Raw genomic sequence first — 23780 nt, 5'->3', positions numbered from 1 at the left:
AAGACAGCAGTAGGACACAGAATGGTGGATGAAGGACAGAAGTCAGAGTATGACTTGCGCCAAAACAGACACTAGTTTTTGTTTGTAGAGTGGAAAGAAACCCACCATTGACTATTGCTACCTTTGGGGAGGGGGTTAAGGAATGGGACCTAGGGGATTTCTGATAGAAAGGGACTGTGTCATGTTTTATTTGTTTCTCAAAGTAAATGTAACTAATATTAACAATAGCTAATTTTGGATGATGACCATGTGAGTGTTTTGTCCTGTTTATAAAATCATACTCAGCAACTTTTAATTTATAAAATTTAAAAAATCAAATAACAGAAGTAAAGTCAATTCTTTGGCAATGGGAGCAGATAGGAAAAAAAAAAAAACACAAGAAAACAAGAAAAAAGCAGGAGCTGATTCAGGTTGCCGACTCTGCATTGAAGGCGGGAGAAGAGGGTGCTATTAGGATCTGATCACTTCTGCTCTCTGCACCAGTACACCCATTACCCTCTGTTGCAAGAGCTGGCTGCAAACAGCTCACAGTTTTCCTCTCCTCTGGACAAGTCCTTCATCCTGTAATCCTTGAGGTATGCTGCAGGAGACCTGAGGTCCAGCTTTGCTGGGTTGTTCCACTCTTCTCAAGACCTGAGTGAATGCTATTAGTATGACAGTTGGTATGTCCATGGGCATTGTTATCTCAAGTATTTTACTGTCTTCCAACAGTTAAGATAATATCTATGCTCTTTTCATGAAAAAAAAAAAAAAAAAACCTCACCCAGTGAGTTTGGGGGGTGTGTGTGTACAGGATTGAATAAAAGTTGTCTAAAATGATTAAAAATAAATCCTAAACCCCAAAAGGTAAAGATTTCCTATTCTTATCATATGTCACCATCTGATCTCAATCGGCTAAATTCCTTAATATGAAACAAACACACCATGCCACACTTAGAAAGATAAAAGTGCAGAATGCCATGGGCCAGGAGATGTCAGCACACTCAATGGTGTGAATTTATTCCCCCTAAAATAATAATCCCCTGATGATCCACAGACGGAAGATCTGAAATCTGAAGAGAAGCTGGGCCCTATATGTGAGGGAAGCTGAGTGTACTGCCCAGCAGAGAAGGCTGCATCTGCCAGGGACACAGGCTGCTGCAGTTGCCAAGGGCAGGCCTAGGGCACCTGTATGCAGGTAGACAAAAGCTATGTCCAAAGGCTCTTCCCCTTGCTGCCTGGGAAACCATAGCAAGAAGTCCTGGCCTCTGCTCAGATTTGTGATTATTTTCATATGGTCTAAAAAAACTAGACAAAATGGGATGGGATTCCCAGTTCCCACATTGGCTGGCCAATGGGGCCGTGAGTAAATTACTTAACCTCTCTGGCCTTCCATTTCCTTGCATGGAGAGTGTGATTACTATAAGTTTTCAATGAAATCATGCATTAGATGGGTCCATATGAAGCATGAAGTCAAGATTAGTGCCTTTTCCCTAAGCTAACACGGGCTTGGCTTGGCCTTGATGACAATACCCGTTGCTCACCTGGCCAGGGCCTACCTTAATGCCCCCAAAAATGGGCTGTAGAGAGTGCCTGGATTCTCCCCAGCAGAGTGTCCTGTCCTTCCACACCCATGAGGGGTTTGAGATTTGCACATGTTGACAACAGCCTTCACTACTCTGAAATGTAACATGACTAGGAACAGAGGCTGAAAGGAAGCTACGGTCTGGTTTTTTGGTACCATCCCAAAACATTTCATCTCCTAAAAATTTTTTTTTAAAACCTATGTGTTCCTGCTTGTAGTTGCCTCTATCCTCCGTCTATATATAAAGCAGCACAATCACTATAGTTTATCCCCAGCCGAGTTTGGAAATAATGTCTTGGAAGGAAATCCAATTCCCTTTGCTTTCTTAGCCCATTCCAGAGCAGCTGCATGTTTGCCTGATATAAAACATTTAGTGGCAAACAAACTAGTTGATGTTATCTCATGTAATTTCAGGATATTGCTTCATTAGTGGAGCAAATGAAAATTGACTGTTTCTCTCCTAATATCTCACATACACCCTTACCCCAAGTTTATTCTTTTTCTTCCTGTTTACTGCTTTGCTGGAAATGTTTTGACATTTCAACTTCCTAGCAAAAATGGGTGATTGAATATATATATTTGCTTTCTTTCTCTCCAAAGCCCTATTCACATGAAAATAAAACAATTTTTTTTAAAAAAGAGTAAGACCTACAAAGGACAGGAGAAGCAGCTACTTGGATGTTAGAAGCTGGAAAATGGATGAATGAGAGGAACTGAATTAGCAAACTAAAGAAAGCTACATTAGAAATCGGAGCAGGAGTCAGATGAGAAGCAATCCAACTGATGATCCATGTTGCGCACTTCTGGAAATAGAAGCGAAGATGGGACTAAGATAGACAATTGGTTGGAAGTCTCTTAAGGCGGTTTGATTCTAAGATCCTGTTGTCTACGCTATGTAGCTGGGCTGTTGTCCCTTGGAATCCTGGTAAAATACAAGAAGGTGAGTCATAGGAGCAGGTAACTGAGAGGTCCCCGGCCTGGAGGGCTCTAAGCACAGTTGCAAGGAGGGTAAATATCACAGTGAAAGCAGTGAGGTTCAGGCCTTTGTCTGGCATTTGCAGAGCCCAAAGAGAGAGTGCCCATGGGGGCCATGGCTCCTGGTCTACTTTCCCTTCTCTTCCCATCCTGGTCCCTTGCCTCATTGTCAAGACCTCCACTGAGCACCTGTGGAGACCCAGACCTTCTGTTCAAGCTCTATCAAATCCCCCAAAACTCCCACTCCTTGTCCATGACTTGGTTTCAGGAGAACATACACTGGTGCATGAAATTGCTCATTATAAGGAGGATAGATTGAGAGAAGAGTATCACACAGTCCTTGGAGGCAAGTTTGAGGTCATTTGGGCAGGAATTCTAAAGCATGGTCTAGAAATGAGGGGCAGGTCCCCCTAACGTTGGGGAAGGGCACTACAGAGAAAGGCCAGAGCAGGGTCCTTTAAAGAATATCTAAGGTGGGACACCTGGGTGGCTCAGTTGGTTAAGTGACCGCCTTTAGCTCAGGTCATGATCCTGGGATCGAGTCCAGCATTGGGTTCCCTCCTTAACAGGAAGCCTTCTTCTCCCTCTCCCTCTGACCCCACTCATGTTTGATCTCTCTCTCCAGTTCCCTCTCTCTCAAATAAATAAATACAATCTTTAAAAAAATTTTTTAAAAAGAGTATCCAAGGTGATAAACTGTCCCATGCTGATTTTTCCACTGAAAGCCCTACATCCCAGGAAACTCCTTAGTCCTGGGCAAACCATGATGGTTGGTCACCCTACCAGGCTCAAGAATAGTACTGTGTTTACACACTTAACTCTGAAACCCCCAGCCCTCTCTTCCCATTTAGTTTCCAGAGTGCTGGCAGCAAAGACCATGTTTTTCAGGCAGGAAATTAGAAATCTTCTTCTGAGGACTCTTATCCACCCAAGAGGAAAGAGCTAAAGACTCTAACATTAATGATTCCCCCAGAGAACTCCCTTAGATGCTTCCATGGTAAAGCCCAGAGTTGACAAAGCCCATCCACTAGTTCAGAGCATCCCATCAGCTTTTCAGAGGCCTATGCATAAATATAAGCAGATAGCCAAGGATCGACAGACATTCAGGAAAGCCTTAAAATGAAAGATTAAGACCAAAAGAAACAAGGAAAACAGGAGTGCCTGGGTGACTCAGTGGGTTAAAGCCTCTGCCTTCAGCTCAGGTCATGATCCCAGGGTCCTGGGATTGAGCCCTGGAACATTGCATTCCATCCGGGCTCGCTGCTCAGCAGGGAGCCTGCTTCTTCCCCTCTCTCTGCTGGCCTCTCTGCCTACTTGTGATCTCTGCCTGTAAAATAAATAAATAAAACCTTAAAAAAAAAGAAACAAGGAAAACAACTATTTAGAAGGAAAGATATTATGCCAATAAAAGAAATTTTAGAACATTTACATTAATATATTTAGAATTACAGAGGACGATGTTGTATTCATGGGCAAAAGAACAAGATATTATTAAAAGAAATGCTCAGATATAAAAAAAAAGAGCCCTTAGAAATTGAAATATGAGAATAGATATAAAAACTCCAGGTAAATATTGGAAAATAAAGTTTGGAATATCTCCACAAAAGGAAGAATATAAAGACAAAGATGTAAAGTAAGAGAGAAAAATAAAAAGAAAGCTAGAGTACCAGTCCAGGTCTCAAAGTCAAAAAGAAGTAGGTATTTCAGACAGAGATATCAGGGAAGCAGAGAGGACAAAAAATAATTCAAGAAATCCCCCAGAATGAAGGGACAAATGTCCAGGTTAAATAAACTCAGCAAGTGCCAAGAACAATGGATGAAAACATTCCTATGCCAAGACACTGGAGATATGTCAAATGCATGGGACAAACAGAAGGTACCACATGAGAAAAAAAGTCACAGTAAAAGAATAACATTTAGGAAGGGTCTTGAACTTTTCATGATTAACACTAAAATCTATAACTAACCCTTAAAGCTGTAGATGACAGAAAAACGTCTTCAAAATTCCAAAAGAAATTTATTTTCAGCCTAGAATTCTATACCTTGGCACCATGTCACTTAATGTGAGGACAGAATATTTTCAGACATGTGTGATCTCCAAAATTTTTCTTCAGGAAAGTATTAAAGGATATGTACTGCCAAAGCTAATAAATAAGCCAAGAAAAATAAAGATACAGGATTTAAGAAACAGAGAATACATTACAAGGAGGAGATAAAGAGAATCACCAGAAGGGTGTTGATTCACCAGGCACAGGCCAATTCTCCCCTTGAAAGTTTGCCAGAAGGTTTTGGGAGAAATTTATTTGAGATAATGAAATTATTGGATAAGGTTATATCTGAATTTTTGTCTATCCATCTATCCATATATCTATTCTATTTTTTAAGTAGGCTCCACACCCAATGTGGAGTTTGAACTCAAGACCTAAATCAAGATCAAGAGTCGCATACTCTACTGGCTGGGCCAGACAGGTGTTCCTATATAGCTGAACATTTAAAGAGGAGATATATGTGATATAAGAGTATTTGGGTTATTTGGGTTGGTTTGTTGAAAAAATACATGGAGGATTAAGGAAATAAACAAAGCATGATTATTAATTATAAACAAAACATAAAGATTGCAAGAAAGGAAAAATAATTATATCACATGGGTCAGCTGTGGATAGTATTTGTACAATAAATACATATTGTTCTAACACAAAGTGGGATATAACTATCCTAAGAAGATGGGGGAAAGGAAAAGGTGCATTCAGTGGGAAAAAAGGGAGTGGGAAGATACAGGGGAGATCATACAAAGTCATCCTTCTCCATAATAGGGGGAAAATAGATAATGCCCAAGACTGTACATTAAGAGGGAACAATAAATATAAGCATGCAATTTTAAGTAATATGGATGTCTAAATCAAAAAAATAGTTGTGAAAGTTTTGAAATACCTGTATGTTGCATGGGCACGGCACCTGCAAGGATACAGGGAACTGTTGTTTTTGATAAAAAACATTGGAAAACTATTTTACTCTTTAAACTATGTACATGTGTAACTTCATAAAATCACCCCCTTCAAAAAAAAAAAAAAGACATGTTAGGGAATCCTAAGTTACAAACTAGCTTCCTCTTTATTTTTTTTTCTATTTCAATTTTTTTTTACACAATCATTTAAATATTTTTTTTGTTTAAATGGAATCAGAGGTAGGGGTGCCTGGGAGGTGCAGTTGTTAAAACATCCAACTCTTGGTTTCAGCTTAGGTCATGATCTCAGGACCATGAGATCAATTCCCATGTTGGCCTCCACACTCAGCATGGAATCTGCTTAAGATTCTTTCTCCCTCTCCCTCTGCCCCTCCCTACATGCGCTCTTTCTCTCTCTCTCTCTCTCTCTCTCTCTCTCTCAAAAGTAAATAAATCTTTTTTAGAAAAATGATTCAATGATATTGGCAAGAATAACTGACAGATGACCACAATGGTACCGTTTTAGCTTTAGGTCATATGTAGTTTATTAAATTGAAAGGAATCCAATGAAGTTGTTTTAGTTTTTCATTAGGTAAAGTATAACATTTTTTAATGAAGTGTGAAGCTTAATTAGTTTTGTGTTCATGAGCTGAATAAAGTAAAAATTTTAGTTATTTAGAATTCTAGGAAAATTAGATGTTTTCATTAATTGAACATTCAGATTTTATAAGTGTAGTAGACTGATTTCAAAAATGCTCTAATTCTTCACTTTTCCTATATGTATCCTGTATGTAATGTGACTGTGTAGCAGTTCCCATCGATAAGTGGAGTCTTTATCTGTCGTAGAGTCTGGGCTAGTCTTGCGATTTGCTTGGTCAACAGAATGTTGTGGAAGTGATAGTCTGCTAGTTTGTAAGGAGCTGGGTGTATGTCTGCACTTTCTCTAGCACCCCTACCACTGCCATGAAAAGCGACTATTGGGTTAAAAAATGTAACATGGATGAGAACTCAGTAGTCTTAGCCAAGGCCATGTTAAAAGATCCTACAGCCGGGGTGCCTGGGTGGCTCAGTGGGTTAAGCTTCTGCCTTTGGCCCAGGTCATGATCTCAGGGTCCTGGGATCGAGCCCCACATCGGGGTCTCTGCTCAGCGGGGAGTCTGCTTCCCCCCCTCTCTCTGCCTGCCTCTCTGCCTACTTGTCATCTCTCTCTCTCAAATAAATAAATAATTTTTTAAAAAAAGATCCTACAGCCAAGCTGTGTGAGGGAGCCTGGCTTAGGTCTGCAGAGATGTCAACAAACCAACTGTTGACTATAGAGACTAGAGTGAAACCAGCTAAGATCAGAACTGCCTAGTTCACCTGAGACCTCATGAACAAAATGAAACAAAACAAAAGTTTGTTTAGCTACTAAATGTGGGGTTGGTTTGTTACACTGTACTAGCTAACCAATAACCATTAACAGTTGACAACATGTGCCATAAATGAATATTCAACTTTCAAAGAATTGGGACTTTTTTGGTTTGGGTTTTGTTTTTTTTAAATAGCATCCTTAAGATGAAACTGTTATATGTTATATGTTATATGTTCTCTAAGCAGGGAAAGTAATCTTAACAGGAAAGCATTTGTTCTGTTTTCCTAAGTGTGCTTTCCTAAGGAAGGAAGCCAATGAGGCTGCAATGAGAAACATGTGACTATGGTAGTTATTACTGTTGATAGAAACCAATGCTGCCGGGAATGTGGCATCCTCCCTTGCCTAACCGCTTTTGCCTGAAACAGCCCTCTAGAATGGTCTCCACAACACAGAAGACCCCAAGATCACTGCTTCTTTTCACATCTATGTGATTCAAGACTAACTTCATTTAAAGACCTCCATTTGCAGGACGCCTGGGTGGCTCAGTTGGTTAAGCGGCTGCCTTCGGCTCAGGTCATGATCCCAGCGTTCTGGGATCGAGTCCCACATAGGGCTCCTTGCTCAGCAGGGAGCCTGCTTCTCCCTCTGCCTCTGCCTACCACTGTCTGCCTGTGCTCACTTGCTCTCTCTAACAAATAAATAAATTAAAAAAAAAAAAAAAAGACCTCCATTTGCAAAGATCACATGGGAAACGTGCTTCAAAATCAGGACTCAACTTGATGTAACTTGAGACTTTGGAAATTAAGATTTGTTTTTACATTGAGATTTCCCTCCAAATAATAAAAGGATAAATGTTAGGGGGGATTAAAAAATCAAATCAAGATGAATCAAGTTTTCTTTGCCTGAGATGACTATCAATTGAAAAGGAGGAAAAATATGTATTTCGGTTAACATTAATGTCTAAAGAATATGTTTATTTCTATGAAGAATTCCAGGTGACTGAATGAAATTCTATTTGGGAAGAATACTATGTTTTCATTTTAAACTCTCCTTCATTTGTTATGATAATGATCTGTCTCCAACAGACAAATTTTTGTATTTCCACCCAGTTCAGAGATTAATTTATCAAGATGGTTCTTACCCTAAGCTTATACAAATGAGCTGGGAATTATCCGGTATCCAGTATGTCATAGACTCTAAGTGGTTTGGGCAGCTTTTCTAATCAGCTTCAGAATAAGGATTTGTACAGAACGGAAGTGGATTTGGGTCTTTGAAAATACAGTCACAGTTTGGGTTTGCCGTCATGGGCTTTGATGAGAGCAGGACATTTGCCTACAATGAAAATGGCCAATGTCATCTCCAGTGATGTCTAGGTTTGGTCATTTAAGGGAGCAAACACCCTCCCAAAGTTGCTTTGTATGATTTTCATTCTTGTTAAATACTCAGGGCCAAAAACAAACCAGTGTGAGCTTTGAGGAAATCAGGCATCTTAATTAAAGCAAAAGTAAGTGCAGACTTACTAGCCCTTTTTATTATTAATTTTAAATGTCTAGAACAGCTTCGGGTCATGTTTACTTTCTTAGGTCAAAAAGTAGCCAAAATAATTGTTCATTTCACTGGGGATTTGTATTTTAGCTCTTTTTAGTGAGGTTCTGAGCACTTTTAGCAGCAGTAGTTACTGCTACTGCCAATTGGAAACAGCACTAAAATGGGCAAAGATTGTGTGCCATGTGGGCAGGCCCTCGGAAGTATCAAGGTTAATTAATTTAAGTGGAAAGTTTTGATGATTATCAGGCAGACAAATCTCAGAAGATTTCATATGCAAATTTTTAGGCCTCCAGGATATTCTATGATGATACTGTTGGAAATTATTGTTGACAGCATTTGGAATGAGGGCTTTAAGGAATAGTATAACAGTTTGAGTAACTGTTGACAGAGTTTTCCTTGGTGAATCATGCATTTTTATTTAAGTTACAAGAGCATTGTAACTTATAAAATATTCAAACAATGTAAAAATATGCAGGGTAAAAACTAGTCTCCCTGCCTCTTGTCCCCTTATCTTGAAGTTATCATTAACTATATAGTGTTTATTCTTCCAGAATCTTTCTTCTTTCACACATACACACACACACACACAACCACCACCACCACACACACCAGATCAGCAATGTAAATACTACTAAATACTAAATGCTACAATGTAAATACTACTAAGGTATTTTTGTAGAAAAATAAGGATGAATAGATTACATATATTTTTTATTTTTTAAAAATGTGATCTCTCTCTGTATATAGTTCTGCAACTTGCTTTTATAGTTACCAATTTTTGTGGACCTTTCCGATGACAGTCCTTATAATATAGTTCTCAAAAAGTCTGTATAAAATTCTATAACCTGACTGTACAATTTAAATATTTCCTTTCTGATGAATATTTAGATTATTTTCTAATTACTTGATATCAAACCATGATACTATATATATGTATAAACTTATATATGTATAAGTATATATTATAAATATATATTATATATAATATATATTATATTATATAAGTATAAGTATATATATTATATATTATATATTATATTATATATTATATATTATATAAGTATATACATATACTTTATATATGTATAAACTTTATACATATATCTCCTTGTGCATTACAGGCATTTCTAAAAGACAGATCACTGGATGAAGTACTATTGGGCCAAAAGATTTTAAATACAGATTGATAATAACAAGTTAGCCTCTAAAAAAGGAAGGAAAAAAAACATAAACTTACTCTCAACACAGGTCAGTGAGAGTTCCTGTCAATATTAAATACTACTTTTTATTTCAGCCAATCTGATTTTTTTTAAACTATGTAAAGTCATCCCCTGATTGTTATTGAAAAGAAACATTCTTTTATGGTATATAAGTTGTTTTTATTTGTTTTTCTGTGAATTACTTTTAGCAATCAGTTCATCATCCTTTTTTTTTTTTTAAAGATTTTATCTATTTATTTGACAGACAGAGTTCACAAGTAGGCAGAGAGGCAGGCAGAGAGAGGAGGAAGCAGTCTCCCCGCTGAGCAGAGAGGCCGATGTGGGGCTTGATCCCAGGACCCTGGGATCATGACCCGAGCCGAAGGCAGAGGCTTTAACCCACTGAGCCGCCCAGGTGCCCCAACCTTTTTTTTTTTTTTAATAGGTACCTACCCAAGCACTTTCTTTTTTTTTTTTTAATTTAATTTATTTTTTTCAGTATTCCAAAATTCATTGTTTATGCACCACACCCAGTGCTCCATGCAATACGTGCCCTCCACAATACCCACCACCAGGCTCACCCAACCTCCCAACCCCCTCCCCTCCAAAACCCTCTGTTTGTTTCTCAGAGTCCATAGTCTCTTTTCTTATTGATTTATAGGAACCCTTCATGTAGAAGAGATTGTGGTAGATACTCTGGGTTGACTCACTTAACTTTCATTCCAACCTACTTCTGTCATGCAAAAATGGAAATGTCAAAAACAGATTTGTCAGGTTTTTCTTAAACTTGGGTACTGAACATATGTTAGGAGCCACCAATCAGATGTACTTACAGAGCAATTTGTTCGTAAGAGAAGGAAGAGGCAGGGCCCAGGACACTTATTTTGCAAATATGACTTGTGGTGCAGGTGGTATGGTTTTCTGTCTTTTTTCTTAATTTAAATATATTTATTTAAAACCATGTATTATAAAAATAACATGTCAGTTCAGAGATAAGCCTTTTCATTCACATCTTGTGAAATAAATACATTGCAATTTTTCATATACATCTTTTTGAGACATAATTGATATGACATTGTGTAAGTCTGAAGTGCATTTCATATACATCTTTGATATCAGTGTTGTATGCTCCATGAAGCTGTTTTTAAAGTCTCTTAATATAAGTTTCAGAGCAAAATTTTCAGAGAAAATGCCATCATCTTTGTTTCTTTTATTTTTTAATTTAAATTGAATTAATTAACATATATTATTAGTTTCAGAGGTAGAGTTCGGTGATTCACCAGTCTTATATAATACCTAGTACTCATTATATCACTTCATCATCTTTATTTCTGCCTAAGATGTTTGTGAATAATGTTGTTTGAATTCAGGGGTTTGTTTTTTTTTTTTTTTTTTTTTTTTGCTCAACGAACTCTTCGATATTTTTATTTTTTAATTTTTTAAATTTTTTTATTTTGTTCAGTTAGCCACTGTATAGTACATAATTAGTTTTTGATGTAGTGTTCAATGATTTGTTAGTTAAGTATAACACCCAGTGCTCATCACAGCCCATGTCTTCCTCAATACCCCTCACCCTGTTACCCCTCTCCATACCCTCCTCCCCTCTGAAACCCCCAGATTGCTTCTCGGGATCCATAGTCTCTCATGGCTCATCTTTCTCTCTGATTTCTCACCCTTTGGATTTCCCTCCCTTCCCCTATGGTCCTCCATGCTATTGCTTATGTTCTACATATGAGTGAAACTGTATGATAATTGTTTTTCTCAGCTTGACTTACTTCACTTAACATAATCCCCTCCAGTTCCATCCATGTTGATGCAAATGATGGGTATTCATCACTTCTGATGGCTGAATAATATTCTGTTGTATATATGTACTACATCTTCTTTATCCATTTATCTGTTGAAGGGCATGTCGGCTCCTTCCACAGTTTGGCTATTGTGGACATTCCTGCTATGAACATTGGGGTGCACGTGCCACTTGTTTCCACTACATCTGTATCTTTGGGATAGATACTCAGTAGTACAATTGCTGGGTCACAGGGTAGCTCTATTCTTAACATCTTGAGGAAACTCCATACTGTTTTCCAGAGTGGCTGTACCAAATTGCATTCCCACCAACAGTGTAAGAGGGTTCCCCTTTCTCCACATCCTCACCAATATTTGTTGTTTCCTGTTTTGTTAATTTTTACCATTCTAACTAGTGTAAGGTGGTACCTCGTGTGGTTTTGATTTTATTTCCCTGATGGCTAGTGATGATGAACGTTTTTTCATGTGTCTGTTAGCCATTTGTATGTCTTTTTTGGAGGAGTCTCTGTTCATGTCTTCTGCCCATTTTTTGACTGGGTTATTAGTTTTCTGAGTGCTGAGTTTGAGAAGTTCTTTATAGATTTTGGATATCATTCCTTTATCTGTAATGTCATTTGCAAATATCTTTTCCCATTCCTTGGGCTGTCTCTTAGTTTTGTTGACTATTTCCTTTGCTGTACGGAAGGTTTTTATCTTGATGAATTCCCAAAAGTTCATTTTTATTTTTGTTTCCCTTGCCTTTGGAGATGTGTCTTGAAAGAAGTTACTGTGGCCCATGTCGAAGAGGTTATTGCCTATGTTCTCCTCTAGGATTTTGATGGACTCCTGCCTCACACTGAGGTCTTTCATTCATTTTGAGTTTATCTTTGTTTATGTTGTAAGGGAATGGTCCAGTTTCATTCTTCTATTCCGATAACGTCCGATTTTCCCAGCACCACTTATTGAAGAGACCTTTCTCCAGTAGGTATTTTTTCCTGATTTGTCAAAGATTAGTTGGCCATAGAGTTGAGGATCCAATTCTGGAGTCTCTATTCTGTTCCATGGTATTGGCACAAATAAAGACACATAGACCAATGGTTTTCGAATCAATGTAGTGTCAGCTTTCTAATCTGTATGCAGCTTTTTGGAACAGGCTGTCAGAAAGAAGGAAGAGAAGATATTTGATCTACCAGCCACTTTCATCTCCTCTCTCTTATTAGTCCAAGTGTGCTCCATTAGGCATTAATACCCATGCATTTCTGGATTGCGTTGCACTGTCCTCCTGCCAGGTGCAAGCTTATGAAAATAAAGATGATACAGTACATCATCATCTTTATTTTCATAACATAACCCAATTTTTAAAAAGTTAAAAAAGTTATAGTAAAGAATGAAAAAAGTAAATAAAATAAAATAAGGATAAAGATGAGAGCTGCATACTGGGTGAGTATGGTATATTGACTGCAAAGGAAGCCTCAATACCCTACTTGGTCTTGTATCCATACACTTTGCATTGCGACTTTTTGGTTCCTCTCATTAATTGGTAGAACCTATTTCTCCATGCTTTGAATCTGGTCTGACCTTTTAACTTGCTTTAGCCTACACAATGTGACAAAAGCAATTTCGCTCCAGTTCTGAGCTTAGACTGAAAGAGGACTTGGCTGCTTCTGCTCTCTCCCTCCTTAGATCCTTAGATCCATGTAAATAAACCAGGACTAGCCTAATGGCTGATGACCCAGTCCTCTCTATTTTGTTCCAGCCAACAGCTGCCAAATGCAAGAAGGTAAGCCACCTAGTTGATCTACTTCTAGTTCCATATGCACATGGGTGGGTGCCTAATTAAGACAAGAATAACGATTCAGCTAAGCCTAAGCTAAATTGCTGACCCATTGAGTTAAGGGCTAAATATATAATGGTTGTTTTAGGCTACTAAGCTTTGGGATAGCTTTAATGCAGCAATAACTACCTATTTTATGCAGCAATAACTGATAGAGTGAGCTTGTAAGTGAGTGAGTAGATCATACTTATGGAATCAAAACTTGAAAAGGTTCATATTTTCAGGCTCTAAGCATGGAAACTTGCTTATGACACTGTATCTTTGGACTGAAAGGTATTGTTGCAAATCAGTTTTCTAATTAGTCAAGTTCCAACATAAAGAGTTTCTAAAAAATTCTTTCTTTTAGAAGTAATATATGAGGTTGGCAAGAAGCCTTGATTGCTTTTTGTGCTGAAGAGTGTTAATAAAATGTTCCCTTGTTTTTCTGTACTGAAATAGTGTTAATAAAATGTTCTCTTGTTTTTCATTAATTATTACTTAATTTCCTGTGCATTGGGGTGGATTGTTTTTTATAACAATAAGACCTGATGGAAATGTTTGCCTAGTTCTGTCATCAAAAACAATGGACATATGTTACTTATTTTATTGGCAGAGAGGTATTATTCCCCATCTCCAGGAAAAACACTCTTATATAAATAATTATGATTGCTTTTATTAGCTCTCACATAGTCCTAATGGTACCATAACTAGGAATTTGGATCATAATTGATGCAGTATTTTCAGAAAATTGGCAAAAGTTTTCCTTTTGCATTAGAACGATGTGATGAGGTCAGTGCTTTTGACCCCTGGCTAGAGGAAATGAAGACAAAGTGTGTCGAGACCCAATTGAGGGCACTAAGGAGACAACTAAAAGCATTCTTTTTAATTAGTTCTAGGTAAGTAGTTAAAGGCAGAAGAAAAATGCTATAAGCAGCTACCCAGAAATATAAGTATCAGAGAGAAGCTCTATATTTTCACCTCATAATAAAACAAAATATTTAGATGGATTTTCATTAACTCAGCCTCAAAAATGGAGCAAATTATATCTAAGTGTTTGCATCTCTTTAAATCTTGCTCCAATTCTGTGTCCCTCCATCTCGGCAGTACTGATGTTTGGGGCCAATCACTCCTTTGCTGTGGGGACTGACCTGTGCCCTGTGGGATGGTTAGCAGTGTCCCTGGCCTCTACCTGCCAGATGCCAGGGTGACAGAGTGTGACTCACTAAATAGGGGGACAAGCAGACATGTCTCCTCATATTGTCATATGTCCCCTATGACACAAAGTGCCTCTAGTTCAAAAATCACCACTCCACCTCGATATCCTTTTTGTGGTCTCTATGGTTATTTACGGTTCCTTAGGTCTGCTGCAGAAAACAAGGGGAAAACCAAATGAGTGAGACTCCAGGTTCCCCAATCCTATTTCAACCAGAGAAGCTCTGTTTTTGTTCTGGTTTTGTTTAGTAAGTCAGGTTTTATTGTAAAGCTTGTCTGAAAGCAAACTGATGTTAGATTGAAAGTTTTTTTAATGCTTCTAAATATGGAATAATATTAGTACAAAGATCCAGATATCAGCAACTAAAATTTACTTTTCTAAAAAGAGTATTTGAGAAACATGCAAAATCCTGTTATATTCTAATGCTGTTGGTTATGTATCTTGTGAGAAAATTTTGGGCCCTTACACTCGTAACCCAAGTTTATGGCAGCAGTATCATGTGTAGTTAACATCTGCAGGAAAATAGAGCAATCTCTTAAGACTTTGAGTCGTGATTCCCATTCTGAAAAAGAATGTCCCTGGTCAGGAAATTGGCTAATCAAGAGGGGATGAAAAGTTAGCAGAACCCACAATGGCTACCTACCATGTGTTATGGGGGAAAAAAAACCTCAAACTTGCTCTCTTATACGACTTAGAAGAATTAAAATACTAGTTCTACAATGAAATTCCGCCTTATTTTAACCACAAAACCTCTTTTCCAAATGAAATTTTGTATAGAATCTTCATATATAAAACAAACAAAAGAGAAGTTTTACAAAGTAAATCAGAAAATTATGGGTCCAGAAGCGCAGCAGACCCTTAACCTGAGCACGACCTTGGAAGATTAAGTCCCAGCAGCAATATAGACAATGAATGACCTGTGTGAACATTTACATACCTGTATGATAGTGGCAATCATTACAAGGCACCACATATGGAATGGGTCAGCCAGTCCCCGCTGCTACAGTTGAGCACCCATAATCTCTATATATGTACTTGACTTTCTACCAGTTTCACAATTACTTTTTTGTGAATTTTCCTATTTCACTGCATAACACAAAATTGAGCAGTATTCCCAGTAGAGCACACATAATTAGTTGGCCACCATGTATTTAGTACTGTGTGTATTTGGATAATAACTGCTCCCTAGTTGGAAATATTTTTTCTGGTTATATAATCAGAGTAGCAAAACTAAAATTATTCCTGCGTGCCTAATTGTCATTGTTGAGGTATAATTTATATAAAATGAAACACAGTGCTTAAGTGTTCAGTTCAATGAGTTTTGACAGTTGCATAGGGTTGTGTAACCACCACCCAAAAGTAGGTCTAGGATATTGCCATTACCCCAGAAATTTCCCTTGTGCCCCTTTCTAATCAAATTCTTTCCCAGAAGCAACCTCTTTTTGAATTTCATCACCAAAGATTAGTTTTGACTGCTCTAGACTTTATGTAAGTGGAATCATACAGTATACAGTTAAACCCTTGAAAAATGTAGCTTCAAACTACATGGGTCCACTTATATGCAGACTTTTTTTGGTATATATGGTACAGTACTGTAAATGTATTTTCTCTTCTTTATGATTTTCTTACCACTTTTTTCTCTAACTTACCACCTGGTAAGAAAACAGTATATATACATATAACATACAAAATATATGTTAATTGACTTTTGTGTTATCACTAAGGCTTCTGGTCAACATAGGCTATCACTAGTTATGGTTTTGGGGAGTCAAAGTTATACACGGATTTTTGGCTGTGTGTGGGTTCATGGCCCTAACCCCCACATTGTTCAAGGGTCAATGGTATATTCTTTTGGGTCCATTTTTTCCCCTTGTCAATGGCTGTAAAATTTATCTGTGTTGTTTTGCGTATCAGCAATGGATTCCTTTCTACCACTAAGTAGTATTGCAAAGCTCCATGTATCTTTAAAAGACTTTATTCATATACTGATTTGTGTGTATACAGGATGCATTTTGAGAATGGAGAATCTCTACAAAGTGGGTTTTTTGAGCAATTTTCACTCAGTATAGTCTTCAGATGACAAACACTCATTTGAAATTAATATAGCACTGAGAAAGGGGCTTTGCTTTTTAACTTGCTTTGGTTTTTCTAAAAGCATTTCAAGATCATAATTTTTTTAAAAAACAGAGAGAAAACCTGTGCTTATGGTTCAGTGGTAAACATTTTAGCAATTTGCCCCTGTCCTGCTAGTGTGATCATCGGCTTTTAAGGCAATTAGGCTGTGTAAAAATAATTGACATAAAAGAAAAGAGCTAAATTCACAACAGTTGGTCTTCAAAAGCATGTCCTTTTTTCATGACACAAATGATGTGGGCTTAATGTGATGCGTTTAATGAGAAAAATTCTACCTCCTTGAACTTTGGGGGTGAAAATTATTTTGATACATCTCTTGAGACTGCTGTAAATTTCTTAGTGATAAAATGTGATAAAAAACACACAGGTTTATAGGAACATTCTGAATGTTATTTTGGGGATAAGCACTTAATCCAAACATTAATGTTGACAATGCCCACCTATTTAAATAGGTCTCTAGGCATGTTCATTTTAAGTCAGTTGTTCCACAAAAATTTCTTGGTGACCTGCTACATTCCAGGTCCAAAGTTCACTACAAGTCAGTGTAGATCAGTGAACCACTGTTAGTGATATATAACTGTAAATTTTTTACATGTTTTTTAAAATTTATTTATTTTCATCTGCCCAACTCTGCGAACTTTTTGGAGTAATTAAACCAAATAAAAAGCAGAGGCCTGAGAGAAATTTAGCACATGCCTCCTTTCTTTTAAAAGATCTGCTCTTGGTTTTCCAAGGAATCTGAGTTAACACAGTGTGTGGGTGTGTATACAAAGGAAGCACGCAGCCTTTCTCTGAACAACTGAGCATAAAGAGAGATTCCTGGTTACGTAAATGGGAAAATCAAATGTTGGTAGAGACAGCATAGATTTTGCAAGTTGGTAGAAATTAGAGTAAGTTATTTCTAAAGCTTCCTCTCCCTCTTACAAAATAAGATTTCTCTCCTTCTGGAAAGATGGAGAAACCAGTAAAAGCATGCATGTCTAATTTTAATAACCAGAAGATGAAACCATCAGGTACACTGTCTAAGGTTAACTGGAGCTGAAAGAGAAATCTCTGCAGAGTCTGATTCCCATTTTTGTTTTACCCTGAGAAAAATTTAATTCACTGAATTCTTAATTATAAATTAAAAAGGCACTATTTCACTACCTATCTAAACATTTGAGGGTTTCTGTATAATTGTCATCTTAGCGAAAGATTCTGTTCTCACAAATTCTTAATCTCTACATTGTTTATCTGTCAGTCTAGATAGATAGAAGATAGATGGAGAGTTAGATAAAAGAAGCCATTTGTATTAGTTAATTACCAAACCATTTCAGAACCTAGTGGCTTGATAGTAATCATTTACTGTTTGTCAGAAGTGGCTTGGATGGGGGGCGGGGTTCTGTTGATTAAGACCTAGGCTCAGCAGGGCTTACTAGTGAGTCTGTGGTCTGGTGTGGGTCTTCTAGGTGGTTTGGTGATCTTATCTGGAACTTCTCACATGTCTGAACCTTGGCTGTACTGAGCCAGTTCAGCTCTGTCCTACATATTTCTCATTCTCCAGCCTGCTGGCACAGGAAGGGCAGGGAACCATGAGTTGGAGTAGAAATGAACCAATGCTTTTCCAAGCTGCTTCTTGCCCTGTGCTTGCTAATGTCCAAAAGCAAGTCACATGACCAAGCCTGAGGTCAGTGTGGGAAGGCATTACCAAAGTAGTGGGTAGAGAAAAGAGTAAGAAAAGCATCTGCGAACCTCCGTGGGGAAACTCAGACAACGTGAAAGAATTCTAATAGAGAGCAAGATGGAGAAATACCCCAACAAGGATTTTTACTTAGTTATTTGTTTAAAACAGAAGCCTCCTATTTGGTTTCTCTCTTATTCATTCAGTCTCAATTTAAATGTTCTTTTATGAAGAGGTCTTGACTCGCCATTTTATCTAACTAGACACTCTTCCCACCTTATGGTTTTCTGTCACAGCACCCCTTCATTCTTAACCACTAGATATCAGTAATGAAATAATAGTAATATTTACTTTCCCACTTTACATCCTACCATTGACTTCCCCTGTCTCCCTCATTACATTGTTAATTCCAGTGATACTGGGCTGGCTTTACCAGCATATAAGAACCAACTGTTACATTCCCAGGAATTTCGTCAGCCAGTTGACATCACGGTGGTAACTTGAAATCAACCATGGCAGGAATATTTACTCCATATAAATTGGCATAAACTACAAAGCAGATCTTTGATTTAGGGAGAGGAGCATAAGAAGAACTAGTCATGCTTTCCATGAAAGCACTAGCTTTTCTGTCTTTTTCCTCATTTCTTCAGCATATAACACATAACCTTTCTGTATTAGCACTCAATAAATATTTGTTGAATAAGAGAATGAATTGATACATCAACAAACAAATAAGTGAATAAACAAATGAATGTCACATAGCCAGTTGGTAGAAAATGGATCTAGATGACGGGCTTTCTGGTTCTTGATCTTCTGAGGGCTCTGATAATCCTGCAACACTGAGAATCTCCACCTACCTGACACTAAAGTGGGGTTCCACTTGCCCCAGTGCAGCTCTCCCTGTCTGTAATTATCACCTCCTTTTCCCCAGAACTTGACCTTATAGACCTGGGTGATACAATTTGTATTCACTCAACTACCTGCAACTACCCTCCCACCCCATCCTGTGCTATGATATGTGATGATGTATGCTCTGTTCACCCTGCCATTCTAGCCTGGATAACTTCTGGATTCTTTCTCATTTGCTCTCATTCTGGGACTATTTAAGTTCCTATTTCCACAGGAGACACAAGACCTAACAATCTCCTAAATATACCTTGAATTCTTCCGTGCCTTCAATCTCCCTCACCACAGTGACACAGTGACAGTTCCAGCCACTGCTATCTCTTGCCAGGACTGCTGTAGTATCCTCCTACCAGATCTCATCCCTTATGGCTCCCTTCCATCCATTCACTACTTGGAGCCACAGTGATCATATCACACTCCTAACTGCTACCCTGACACCCACTCACCCCCACCCCACTTATATTTCTCAGACTTCCTCTTGCTCTTAGGATAAAGTCAGCTCCCTCTAAGATGGCCAGCAAAGCCTGCATCGCTTGACCTTGCCTAGCTAATCTGTAGCTCTTGAACTGGACTCTCTTTGTTCCAGTCTCAGGAGCCTTCTTCTAGGCTCCTATCTTGCCATTCTCCCTCCCCCTACTGGCTTTCTGCACATGCTCTTCTCTCCGTATCTAATCCTCTTCCTCTTTGGCCCCGATTTCCCTTCTGTGATCTGGATCCTTTCATTCACCTGCTTCCTGAACACCTACTTCTGGCATCCAAAAAATCACCAAATGTCTTCCTGCTCCTCTAGTCCTAACTGTGGTTAATGGAGTACTGCTCCCTCTGGTTACCATTTCCACCATCTCCTTGGTTAATGGAACTGTGACTCTCTCTGTCTCCTGGGCCAGAAATCTGGCAGTCACTGTAGAGCTCTCCCTCACCATCTCTTCTCAAGGCTAATCAGTTATTAAGATTGGCCAATTTTAATTCTTTAAAAGCTCTTTAATAGATCTCTTGCACCACCATGTTATTTTCTTAGTTCTGGTTCTTACTATCTCTCACCTTGACTGCTGCGATATGCTCCTAACAAGACCTCCTTCTCCCCCAACTTAAATTTCATCCAGTCCATGCCCTACTAAGCAGGGAAAATGATCTTCAGTTGTACATCTGGTCGCCTTATTCCCCTCTTTACATTCTTTTAATGATGTTTTGTTGCTGCAGTCATTTTAAAACTCTGTTTTATTTTGTCGGTTATAAGGAGGCAGACTTTTCACTTTGGGTAGTTTCTGAAAAAAGTGGTAAACAATAGGAATTAACCATTTTTTTCAATATTTGGGAGACAATGCTTATAAAACTGGTTAGGCATGGGATGGTTTAGAAGAAGTCTTTGACAATCAGTTCAATTTCTCTAATTCTTACTGGTTCATTTAGTTTCTGTCTACATTGATTATATTTGCAGTTACTCCCCTAAGAATTTATTCATTCCATCTAGGTATTCAAATGAATAGACATAGTGTACTTCATAATATTCTTTATTTTAAATTTCCATTGCATGTATAGTCCTTCTCCTTTATGTTATGGATTTATTTGCAAATAACAAATAACCTCCCCCCCAAGTCAGTCTTACCTGAAATCTCTTTCTTATGAAGCTCTGCCATTTGCTGCTATTTCTATTGCTTACAATTTCATAGGTTTCTGCCATTATTTTAACATTTCCTTTGTCTTGGTTTATTGGATTTGCTCTCCTGCTATTTTTCATATTATTTATTTGCATGTTTACCTTGTTTTTATTTTAACCTCTTTTGTTTCTTGACATATGTATTAAAGCCAGATATTTCCTTCCAGATACTGATTTTTCATCCCTTAGAATTGGACATGTGGTATAAAAGAGAAAACTCTCTTTCTCACCACCACACTTCTGACACCAAATATGTGGGTTTTTTTTTTCCCACACCAACCAATTCTCCAATACTACTTGAGTATTCCATGATTCAATTCAATTCTGATATTCAATTCTGATACTGTCTACCTAGAGACAGCATCAGATCCCACAAGTTAAAAGCTCAGTCCCACAGAAGTGTCCTCCCCTCCCCCCGCTCATGTTAGACGCCAGTCACAAGTCTAGACTTCCCATACTTCTGACTGACTGGCTATAAATTCAGCTTGCCTACAGCACCCTTTGCATGTTTGATTATTTGCTAGAACAGCTTACAAAAGTCAAAACTTCACTTGCTATTACCCATTTGTTATAAAAGAATTCAATTCAAGAAGAGCCTCATGCATAGGGGAAGGCATGGAGAAAGGAGTGCAGAGCATCCGTGCCCTCTCGGGGGGCTCCATTCTCAGCACCTCCACATGTTTACCAACCTGGAAGATCTCCAAATCCCTTCCTTTAGGGTTTTTATGGAGGTTTCATCACATAGGCATGATTGATTAGATTACTGGTCAATGGTGATTAAGTCACCTCCAGTCCCTAGGGGGGCTGAAAGTTCCAACCCTCTAATCTTACGGCTGATTCCTTTGGCAACCAGTCCCCATCCTGAGGTTATCCTGGAGCCCCCAGTCACTGGTAACGTCATTAGTTACTTTTGACTTTGGAGATTCCAAGTGTTTTAAGGAAACAGAGTCAGAGACCAAATACATAGTTTTTGTTATGTCACAGGTGTTTCATTGCCAATTGTTTCTAAACACATTTTAATTCAGATGTATTACAGAGTAGGGAGGTGAGGGCATATGACCTAACCTCTTAAATCCCTGAATATTGTCAAAGAAGAAATTCCTTGAGGCAAATTGCATGAGAACAAAGCAAAAAGATCATAAAAAAATAAGAAAATCTAAAATGCCAACTTCTTTCATGTGTTTAAATGTAAATCATGACTATTCTCTATCCTCATCCCTAGAAAAGAGAAGAAAAGAACCTTTGAATGAAGGGAAGATGACATTTCAGTGATTCTAATTCATTTAAACATTAATTAGACTGCTTTCTGGGAATATCACCTTGTTCTGGGTACAAATCAGAGATGAAATGTTATTTGTTGTTGTTAAATAAGAGAATTAAAACTTATTTTATCAAATAATATCATTAGCTATTTATCTTGATTACAGTAACCTTATCTGGTTTCATATTATAAATGTCACATTGTTTTTCTTGCAATTAAAAAAATTAAATTATGTGCTCGTTGTCAGGTCAATTTGTTTTCAGCAGTCTAGCTATTCTTTTAAATTAAATACATAGAGATAGTTTGATCATGATACCTAATGAGATCTAATAACTTCTTTCTAATTTGTAATACCTGAGTTTGTCTCCTTATTCTCAAAAACAGAACACCAGAATATAACACACACACATGTGCACATGTGCACCCACACAGACAAACATGAGTTTCAAAGAAATATCATGCTATCACACTTCACAAAGAATTTATAGCTTAGCTATGTTCAATTATTACAAATTAAGAAATTAAAAGCAGGCTATTGATTTATTATATTGTTTTTATAATTTACCATAAAATTAATAAGTTTATATCATGTTTTCAATAATATGCCTTACCAGATGCATCTTGTAAGATGGCTATTTCGATATGCATCATAACATATTTATTTGTATGGAAAAATAATGTCTCACTTTTTTTTCTGACAGATAAGATGGGTTTGGCTGATGAATTTAAATGTGAGTCTTGGTTTTGTCAATGAGATAACTCAGGGGACTTTCCCATGATTTGATCTGTAGCTCTGAGATTTTGATAAAAAGGGAAAATGTATTTAAAGAATATAATACCTTAAGACATTTTATAAAAATATTTTATTCAAAAAGGTATCTAGAAATTGGCAATATTTTGATTTCCCAAGATTTTTCAGAGTATATCTCTAGTTGAAAGAGTAATAAGCCTTGTTAATAGTTTTTGATTATTCTCGGTAAGCCTTTTTGTTATTCCTCCCAGAAACTGAGATACTGAACAACTGTAATGATTAGAAATCCTTTTGCAAGAGGGTTTTAATCATGAACTTTCAGCAAAATTGAAGGAGGGTTTTGTCAAATTCACAGCTGATAGTTGATCATTAAAATATTTTTTTATGATAGATCACATTGTGATTTTGTCTATATTTGGAAAGTTCAAGTAACTGAACATCATTACTATAACAAAACTCTTTCTAATCATTTGGAAGGAGTTTATGAGAACAAGTTTCACAGTATTTATATTTACAAAAAAAAATATAGAAGTAGAATCCATGATCAGATGCATGTCCTTGGAGCAATAAAGAAATATCTGCATTCTTCATAAATATCCACAAATTAGCAAATTGAGAATAAGTCACATTTACCTCATTAAAGAGATGCACTTGCAAAAAATCTGTTTTTGTTTTACTTATCAAAGTTTATAATATATAATGTTTTTATTAATTGTGAATTACCAGTAATTGCAATGTTATTTGACACATTTTTTATTGTATTTACCCATTATATTTGGAAACTGAAATATTGAGTAGCTCTTAATTTTGACAGAAATAATCTTCCATAGTAAAATATGCTTTAAAGATTGAGCTAAAGAAAACCCCAGGGAACCTGGGTGGCTCAGTGGGTTAAAGCCTCTGCTTTCAGCTCAGGTCACGATCCCAGGGTCCTGGGATCGAATCCCGCATCAGGCTCTCTGCTCAGCAGGGAGCCTGCTTCCTCCTGCCTTTCTGCCTGCTTGTGAGCTCTGTCTGTCA

Source organism: Martes martes (genome assembly GCF_963455335.1).
Source record: "Martes martes genome assembly, chromosome: 9".
NCBI lineage: Eukaryota > Metazoa > Chordata > Mammalia > Carnivora > Mustelidae > Martes > Martes martes.
Note: the sequence above shows the minus strand (reverse complement) of the source record.